Raw genomic sequence first — 10855 nt, 5'->3', positions numbered from 1 at the left:
CTCTGGGCTACTTGCAAGAGAAAGTAGGAGAATGAGGTTTTCTTGATCTTGGCTTACCGAGATCAAGTACACTGGCTGAAGTAATGGAAATGACAAGACGAAGAAGACATCGACATGCTCTCTTTAATGCAATAGAGGAAGAGATAAGGAAAATTACTCTTACTCGGTCTCAAGGAGACGATGTGGCTTTATGGAAAGGAAGGAATGATAACTACCACAAGTAGTTTAACACGAAGAATACTTGTTTGAACATTCGCACAACCCATCCACCAATGGAAGGCTACAAAGCTATCTGGTTTCTCCATGATACTCCCAAGTATGCTTTCATTACATGACTGGTGGAAAAAAAACAGAATATCAACAGGGGAAAGGATGATACTATGGAACTCAAATGTCAACACAAGTTGTGTGTTCTACAGCCACCTAACGGAGACAAGGGAGCATTTATTCTTTCAATGTCCTTTTTCGCAGCAGGTATGGGAGGCGCTAGTGAAAGGACTATTGTCAAACAAATTCACGGCTAATTGGACAGAGGTTATGGCTTTACTTGTGTGGGTACTGAACTGGATACAACACAAAGGTTTCTCTTGGGGTACACTTTTCAAAACACTATACATGCTCTTTGGCAAGAACGCAATGACAGACGCCATGGGGAAGCATCGTTGACATCAGACAAGCTGGTAAAATTGATCGATAAGAATGTCCGTAACGACATGAGCACACTTGGGGATGGAGGAGATACTCGCATTCAACGGTGGTTCACCGCCAGATTTTATTCAAGATGACTTAAGATCAAGTTTAAAAACAGTCTTAAACGCAATCTTGCTTTAAACAATGAAACAAAAAGCTTTTTTTTTTTTTTTCTTTTGAATATAATTTAGTATTAGATTCAAAAAAACAAAAAAGAATATTTTTTCGTTTTTTAGTATTCATTTTGAGTTGTTTGTCATGTATGTGTCCATATTTTGTGTCTTTCGAATTGTGTTTTGAATCTTCAGCAGGTGCTAGGAAGTTAACCGAGTTGGAGACTGTTGGACTAGTTGGGTCAAATTAGTGCGAGAAGTAGAGATAAGGGACAAGGATCGATTGGCCCATTTTACCGACCGATCAATCTCCAATCAAAGGTGACCAAAGCAGATTTTCTGAAGGACCAATCGGTCTTTTATTTGGACTGATCGGTCCCTATCTGTAACAACGAAGAGTTTAAGGTATGAGACTAAAGGACCAATTGGTCCGCTTCTCTGATGGGAAAACCAATTTTCTTTAGCCGGCTTTTATTTCTGTTTTTTCTATAATGAATATAAAAACCCCTCAAAATCTAAATCACAAACTATGTTTGTTTATCTACAACTTGAGACTTTTTGTAAGCCACTTTTTGAGATTCTAGAGATTCCATTTTGAAAATTTAGAGAAGATTGCTCCATCTTGCACAGTCGTGGTCGTCTTGCACAATCATGCTCTATCTTGCACAATCGTGCTCAGTTTTACACAACTGTGCTCCTTTCGTGCTCAGTCACTCATACTCAGTCTTCTAAAAAATTTAAATCATTTTAAAATAACAGAATATATCTAAAATATTAGAAAACGATAACACAAATATATCTAAAAACAATAAATGAAAGAGAAAAAAAACTTATTGATGTACAAACGAAACACAAATGTATCTTGAAACAATAAAATAAAAAGATTGTTGGAAAAGAATGTTAGAAAAGGATGTCACCAGTGCAGAAATAAAAGACGTCCTTTTCTGGATGCACAGGATAAGAGTCCTGGACCAGACGATTACACAGTGGAATTCCTCAAAGCGACATGGCCAATAGTCCACAAGGATTTTGTTACTTCTATTCAGTCTTTCTTTCAGTTTGGTTTTCTCCCCAAGGGAGTCAATGCTACCATATTAGCGCTTATCCCAAAGAAGAAGGAGGCTATAGAGGTGAAGGATTATATGCCAATCTCCTGCCGTAATGTTACATAAAAGGTGATTTCGAAACTCATTGCTAATAGGCTTAAACGGCTTCTCCCTGGTTTTGTCTCTCCCAACCAATCTGCCTTCATCAAGGATCGTCTTCTTATGGAGAATGCATGTTCTTTTGGCATCTGAGATAGTTACAGATTATCATAAGGATACAGTGTCTCCTCGAAGAGCTGTTAAGATTGATATTTCCAAAGTATTTAATTCTGTTCAATGGCCTTTTTTGCTAACCATTCTAAAAACTATCAATATCCCACCTACGTTTATTCGATAAAATGAACTTTGTATTACTACAACCTCCTTTTCGCTTTAGGTGAATGGTGAGTTATCTGGACTTTTTTGAAGTGAAAGAGGGCTTCGACAAGGCTGCTCTTTGTCACTATATCTACAATGCTTGATAAAACGGCTTTGGAGAGGCAGATTGGATACCATCCTCACTGTCAAAACATCAAGATAACACATCTGTGTTTTGCTGATGATCTCCTGGTCTTCACAGGTGGCACTAGAACTTCGATTGAGGGGATCCTTAAGATATTTGCAGATTTTGCAGGTTTCTCGGGTTTAAACATTAGCCTAGAAAATAGACACTCTATATGGCACAGGTCAAAGACTGTGATAAGGAATCGAACTTGCGATCATTTCCCTTTGCTTTCGGGGCTCTTCCTGTTTGCTATCTTTGTTTACCTCTCTTAACCAAGCGTATGACGATGGCTGACTACGCCCCCCCCCCCCTTTATAGAAAGAATCAGAGACAAGATTCTTAGCTGGACGGGGAGACACCTCTCTTTTGCTGGTCGTCTCCAACTCACAAATTCAGTTATCCAAAGCCTTACAAACTTTTAGATGTCTGCCTTTAGACTGCCCAACGCTTGTATCAAGGAGATTTTCAGTTTGTGCTCTGCTTTTTTATGGTTAGGGCCAACCCTCAATGAAAAAAAAAGCAAAAGTTTCATGGAACGATGTACCCGTAAAGAAGAAGGAGGGTTGGGTATCCGCTTGTTAAGAGAAGCTAACAAGGTTAGTTGCTTGAAACTCATATGGAGAATTCTCTCCTCTAACTCACTATGGGTTACATGGCTTCAGACTTATTTGCTAAAGAAGGGCTCCTTCTGGTCTCTGAAGAGTAACACAACTATAAGATCATGGATGTGGAGAAAATTGCTGAACTACCTCCACTTAGCCTCAGGTTTTATTCGATATGAGGTGCAGAACGGGCAACAAATTTCCTTTTGGCATAATAATTGGTCGCAGCTTGGTTGTTTGATTGACTTTGCAGGCCCTAGGGGTTGTATGGAATTGGGCATTGGTTTACATGCCACGGTAGTCGAAGCATTAAAAAACGAAAACATAGAGTTGATTATTTGAATCAGATAGAGACAGTTCTTGAGGGAGTTCGTCATAGAGGGCTACTGCAAACTGAGGATATAGTTCTCTGGATAGGTCAGGGGGATCGTTTTAAAACAAAGTTCCACACAAAATAGACATGGGAATACACTAGGATTCAAGGACAACGGAGGATGTGGTATAAGGGTGTTTGGTTCTTACAAGCCACCCCTAAATACGCGTTCATAGTCTGGCTAGCAACGATTAATCGGTTGACAGTAGGATATCGCATGCAGCACTGAAACACAAGAGTTGATACGTCCTGTTCCCTCTGATATGATCCTCGGAAAACGTGGAATCATCTATTTTTCACATGCTCATACTCAGCGGAAATTTGGACAGGCCTTGTCTCCAAGCTTCTAACCACCAAATTCACCACGGATTGGGAGACTATCCTGGCTCTCCTCACGAACCACTCCCTGAGGAAGCCTACACTGTTCTTGTTAAGATACACATTTCAGACCTCAGTGCATTCCCTTTGGAAGGAGTGAAACAACCGCCGACATGAAGAACCTCTAGTGCTGCCTGCACTTTTCATCAAACGCCTTGATAGACTCATACGGAACCAGTTGCTTTTCATTCAAGCCAACAAACACTATGCAGAATATCTGACTATGTGGCTAACTACGCGATAAGAAAACCTTTGTCAGTCTACTTGCTGTTTTCTCGAATAATAGTTTGATTTAAATCTTATCTTTAATTTGAATACTCTTAATCATAAACTGCAATTGATGTAAAACAGTTTTTTGGAATAAATTTTATATTTTATTTAAAATAATAATAATAATAAATAAATAAAATAAAATAAAAGTAAAAAACTTTGGTATTTAGTTTCTAGAAGTAAGAGATTTTCTTTTATCTCGATTTTTGTGAATATATTGTATTATATGGATGTCCGTTATCGGCCCATTAGTATAAACCCTAAACCCTAATATGTATCCCTATATATATTGTATCATATAGAAGAGATGAATAATATAAGAGAACAATTCCCTAAACCTTTTGTTATAACACTTTATCAGCACGAGTCTCTAACCCTAACCGTTTAAAAAAAAAAAACACCGGAAAATACTACCGAAAACCCCTTCTCCGTGGATGGTGTCTCCGATCTCAACGTCTTCGGTTTGATCGAGATAAGTATTCATAATTTTGTACTCATCGTATGCTTTTGTCATAAGGTGGAATGAATAATTATGTACTTAATCATGATCACCCTTTACCTTCCACTGGTTTAATTTGTAAAGGTTTAATTATGTACAGATTCATTAATTACGACATTACAAGCTCTATTTAATTTGTATTATTAGTAAGATCTGTTTGCGTTAATATTCAATCTGTGGATTAAATTATGGCATGACAAGTAGATCCATTTGTTATCCACTTACAATGGTTCGGTTTGATATTATTTAGAATTGTTTATTGTGTACTCTTCTGTTATGGGTCATTCACGTTGTTTGGTTTTTTCTTATTGATTGCTCAATACGTGAAGTACTCATGTTTTATATTATTTAATTGCGGTGCATATCAATAAACCTGTATATTAGTTGAAGAAATATATATCTTGTAGTCGATCGACTCATGTTTATTACTATGTATGGTTTGGTTCATATTCTCACGAACTGAAAACATTATTATTTTATTGTATGGTCAATTTAATCGTGTGTTCTGAATATGAGTAATGATTTGATCCATATGTTGATTTCTTCCTGTTTTGAACTAAAGGAGGATTATTAAGCAAATAATCGTTAGAGGAAAACGGCTCTACTGATCGACTGATCGAGTATATGATCGATAAACTTCCGCTAAAATCTATAGTCAAGGTGTCTCCGAATTCCAATCATTTTTCCTATTGAGATAAGTATTTTTCATGTTTAAAATATCTCTCACGCTTATAGTTATAGTTAGCCCTTGCTTAGAGGGGTTGGGCAAAGTTGCTTAGTCCTAAGACCCAAAATTTTATTTTACTGTTTTTAAGAAAAAAAAAACAAAACCTCTTTTTATGAAAATTATATTAAAAGAGACCTATAGATTTGTTTTAGTGTGAAATATACCCCAAATATAATATATAAAAGTGATATATATAGATTTATATATATACATATTTTTACATACATTTAATAAAAGGTCTCTAATATATATATATATATATATATATATAAAGATATGATGCTTAATACTTATTTAACATTCATTTATATGATTGTTATAATGTTTGTGCATTACTTTATTTGTTTAATCACAAATTTAAATCTAATTAGATTAGATATAATATCATGATGAAATATCATGATGAATATTTTAAATCATATCTCCAACTTTTTTTGTGAATAAATTGAAAATTTAGTAACAAATTACTAAATAATGAATATTAATCATGTTTTCTTGACATCATTTCTATGAAGAGGTTTAAGACCAAGAATAATCTTAAGAAAATAAATGATTAAAATTCTATAAAAGAATACAAATCAACTTGATTCCAATTATTACCAAGATTATATAATTGAAAATGATATCTTTGATGGAAAGATATTAGAAAATACATAATTTACTTGTCACAAAATATTGTTGTCATGTAAGACACAATATAGTGAAAATATATATTTTTTAAATATTACAATCTCATTATTTTTTTGTGACTGTGTAAAATTATGAGATCTATTGGCTTTCGTCTGTTCATCGAACTGAATATGATTTTATGCAAAGAAAAAGGAAAATGCCACATCAATGATAAGAAAGTTGCTATAGAAGTGTTTATAAATGTGGGTATGATATATATATAAGGTCGCGGTTAAGTTGACTGATATCTTCACTATAGGTGAATAATAAGTACATGAGGTACTTATCTCATCTATATATGATGATGATGAAAGAACTTAGTGTGAGACAATTTCCACTATTCTACTACAATAATAAGTAGTAGAAAAAGTATTGAAAGCTCTTGAAGAGTATCTATACTATTGCCTATGGGAACATAATTTGATAATTATGTGTTATAATCTCCCAATTAGTCTCAAAGTTAAAAGGGTCTAAGATATAATACATTACCCAATTTGAGAATGTTATTGATTACAAAGTGAAATTCAAATCGAGATTGATAGACATGAAGTGTCATCATCTCAAGGGGGAGAATTCATGAATCCCACATACAGAGGTGATGGAACAAATATAAGATTATGTTCACACCCAAAATGAGTTTAATCACTCATATGAAAAAGCAAATCTTGAGGATTTGAAAAGTAATCATGTTGAGACAATATGCGAAATAAATACTTTGAAATCATAAGTATTACCCAAGGCAATAAAAGTATTTTAGAGATTACATGCAGATAAAATGCTTTGTGAAAATCTCACTGTTTGGCATGACCGGTTAGGCTATTCCGGTTCAGTATCGATGCGAAAGAATAATCAGAAATTTATGAAAAGATTCATTAGATTTCCTAGTGGTTTCTTATGTGGCTTGCTTTACAAAGCAAGCCCATTATATGGATTTCACCAACCCCATGAATTTGGATAGTGTCAATTTTCTGGTACGTATACAAAGAGATATTGTGGACTAATCATCCACCATATATTTTGTTATTAACATGCAACCTTGAGTTTGCGAGAGTATTTGGTTAATTAACAATGGTGGTGAAACCAGGCTATGTAATTGACAGAAATGACTCTATATGTCAATAAATCCGCATCATGCCAACAAATTATCACGAGTACTCCCAATTATAATTGGTTTGGGTCAGAAACCATGTATATCCCATCTAAATGTGTTATACATATTGAGTTGCTCCACCACAGTGATTAAAATAGGATTTGAAAGAATGTTGGAAATATGTTGGATAAAAATCCCTCTTGATAATTGAATATCTCGAGATGCAGAGACTGTTGGTTCAGTGAGTCAGTCTTTTCAACATGAGGGGGAGAAAATAAACAGCTGGTAAAGAAATATATTGTAAGAAATTATCTTGATCCTCGTACTAAGAAATGTGCGCTAGAAATAAAAAAGATAATTTATTGGCAAAGTTTGCAAAGATGCTAAAAGCATGCAAGACCCATTTTCTGACCTTTAGTGAAAAAGTCACATATACCAGCTGTGCTCCAATTAATGTCCTAGAAGGATAAGATCAACTGCTAGTAATTCTAAAGATCGCATGAAGTGCAATAGACTTATGGTTCCAAATATAAGCATCCTCGGAAAAGAAAAAGGAGCATAAATTAATATGGCATCGAGGAAACAAAGAGTTATGAAAAATCTCTAGAAGAGATGTAGGANTGTGTTATACATATTGAGTTGCTCCACCACAGTGATTAAAATAGGATTTGAAAGAATGTTGGAAATATGTTGGATAAAAATCCCTCTTGATAATTGAATATCTCGAGATGCAGAGACTGTTGGTTCAGTGAGTCAGTCTTTTCAACATGAGGGGGAGAAAATAAACAGCTGGTAAAGAAATATATTGTAAGAAATTATCTTGATCCTCGTACTAAGAAATGTGCGCTAGAAATAAAAAAGATAATTTATTGGCAAAGTTTGCAAAGATGCTAAAAGCATGCAAGACCCATTTTCTGACCTTTAGTGAAAAAGTCACATATACCAGCTGTGCTCCAATTAATGTCCTAGAAGGATAAGATCAACTGCTAGTAATTCTAAAGATCGCATGAAGTGCAATAGACTTATGGTTCCAAATATAAGCATCCTCGGAAAAGAAAAAGGAGCATAAATTAATATGGCATCGAGGAAACAAAGAGTTATGAAAAATCTCTAGAAGAGATGTAGGAATGAGTAAGAAAGAGATTCAGGTACCTGAGAATCATAATGAAAGAAAATCTCAACAAGTTGAGTCATGTCTAAAATGAAAAGGAACCAATAAGCAAATCGACATCGTAATATGTTTGCATGAAGTGTTGCAGTTGATGATGTTATTGATGAAAATCGAGGATCATAAACCGCGGTTAATATAAAGTTTTATTGAAAAGTGTACACAAAGAATGATTGGTTAATCATTGAAAGAAGTAACTATGAAATAGTTATAGTCTCTTAAAGAGATAATATTTGGATTTGTAGTCCTTACACTTGAAAATGTAAAATGAGTGGGACATAAGAGGATCTTTATGAGATATAAAAGTACANGAGACTGTTGGTTCAGTGAGTCAGTCTTTTCAACATGAGGGGGAGAAAATAAACAGCTGGTAAAGAAATATATTGTAAGAAATTATCTTGATCCTCGTACTAAGAAATGTGCGCTAGAAATAAAAAAGATAATTTATTGGCAAAGTTTGCAAAGATGCTAAAAGCATGCAAGACCCATTTTCTGACCTTTAGTGAAAAAGTCACATATACCAGCTGTGCTCCAATTAATGTCCTAGAAGGATAAGATCAACTGCTAGTAATTCTAAAGATCGCATGAAGTGCAATAGACTTATGGTTCCAAATATAAGCATCCTCGGAAAAGAAAAAGGAGCATAAATTAATATGGCATCGAGGAAACAAAGAGTTATGAAAAATCTCTAGAAGAGATGTAGGAATGAGTAAGAAAGAGATTCAGGTACCTGAGAATCATAATGAAAGAAAATCTCAACAAGTTGAGTCATGTCTAAAATGAAAAGGAACCAATAAGCAAATCGACATCGTAATATGTTTGCATGAAGTGTTGCAGTTGATGATGTTATTGATGAAAATCGAGGATCATAAACCGCGGTTAATATAAAGTTTTATTGAAAAGTGTACACAAAGAATGATTGGTTAATCATTGAAAGAAGTAACTATGAAATAGTTATAGTCTCTTAAAGAGATAATATTTGGATTTGTAGTCCTTACACTTGAAAATGTAAAATGAGTGGGACATAAGAGGATCTTTATGAGATATAAAAGTACAATTAGTAGTACAATGATTCTCATAAATTCTTGATATTGATTATGAGAAATTTACTCTCATATGGTCGAAGCAACTATTTTAGATCCCTTATGAGTTTAACAGTAAGAGCAAGACTTGATTCAGTCTATCCAGCATGTTTTCACACTGTCATAAGTATCCCTTAAAGTGATTATATTGCTAAAAGCAATATTTTATAGTTCTCGAGAACATTGTTAAAGTGAGAAAACGTTTTGATGCCTTTTGACACCTTTGGGGGGTAAATGGTGAGATTTTTTCTCTATCTGAGAATCATTGGTGTAGATCATTGTTGTTGATCTTAGGAATCTTATTGTGGGTTGAAAATAGATCAGGAACAATCTAAGAGAAAATCTTAGAGTTGTGTGAATCCGAGATTGAACACTAATTGTAATTGTGTTTAAGAAGTATTTTCAACATAGTTTGAGGAAGTAGGCATTTGCTGAACCTCGTTGAAAGAAAAATTATATTTGTCTCTTTTCTCTTCAGCACTTACAAGTGGTTCTTGTTAAAAGAAAGGTACAAGAACAAGTGCAAATATGTTGATGATGAAAATATTATCTGATCTCCGGTAGAGATTTCACATACCAAGGAATATATGGAGAAACAATCAATAATGAAATATTATTCCTGAAAGATGGAGAAATCGGATTGTGTAAGATTAGATCTTTCATGAAATTTCTTGAGGTTACAGATTTGACATCTGATGAAAGAGATGTTATCTCAAGATGCTTACATCATCTTACATAGAAAAATGGTCTTGTAGTATCATACTAAGAAGAAGAGTTGAAAGAGAAAGTTTTACAAGGAGAGTATTAATAACTCCTATGTATAAGATGATTGTTTGGAAGATTGTATGTAAAAGAAGATTTGGGCTTAAAGTTCAAATACATCTTCTATATGAAAGGGGTTTAAATGACTTGAAGTTCAATGACCCAAGAAAATATATAATGATCATATGAGTTTGTACCTGAAAGCGCTGTTTATAACAGTTCAGAAAGTTGATATATATGATCATAATACATAACCTGAAGATGATGCTTTCAGGGGGAGATATATGATCATGTATGTGGTTGTACTCTTTTTCCCTTATCATGGCTTTTATCCCAATAGGTTTTTCCTTGAAAGGTTTTTAACGAGACAACAAAGAACACGCGAAAGATAAACACCTAAAAAAGGAATATTATGATTCCAATGGTGAAAGACTATCATCTTCAAAGTCTTTGAAATACATTGATAAGATTGTGAGAAACAAAAATAATGATAAAGATGAGTCACTTGCGAGATCCATGACCAATAGAAGAATGTCGATACACGTTTACTACAGATTCGTTCAAGTGAAGATTTGGCGAACTATTTACCAAGACGTTTCCAAGCACTACTTTTAAGAAGCTATTTCATCATATTGGATCGGTCATCTCGAAGATTTCAAGTGATGTATTCATGAGGGGGAGTAAAAGCGTGCTGCACTCTTTTTCCCTTAACCATGGTTTTTTCCACTGAATTTTTCTGGTAATGTTTTTAACAAAGTAGCATTTTACATGCGCATTTGGAACTATATTTTTATAATGGTCATCCAAAAAAGAGTATTATAAATATATTATATTATATGAAT

This window comes from Camelina sativa, chromosome 4 (assembly GCF_000633955.1).
Source record: "Camelina sativa cultivar DH55 chromosome 4, Cs, whole genome shotgun sequence".
NCBI lineage: Eukaryota > Viridiplantae > Streptophyta > Magnoliopsida > Brassicales > Brassicaceae > Camelina > Camelina sativa.
Note: the sequence above shows the minus strand (reverse complement) of the source record.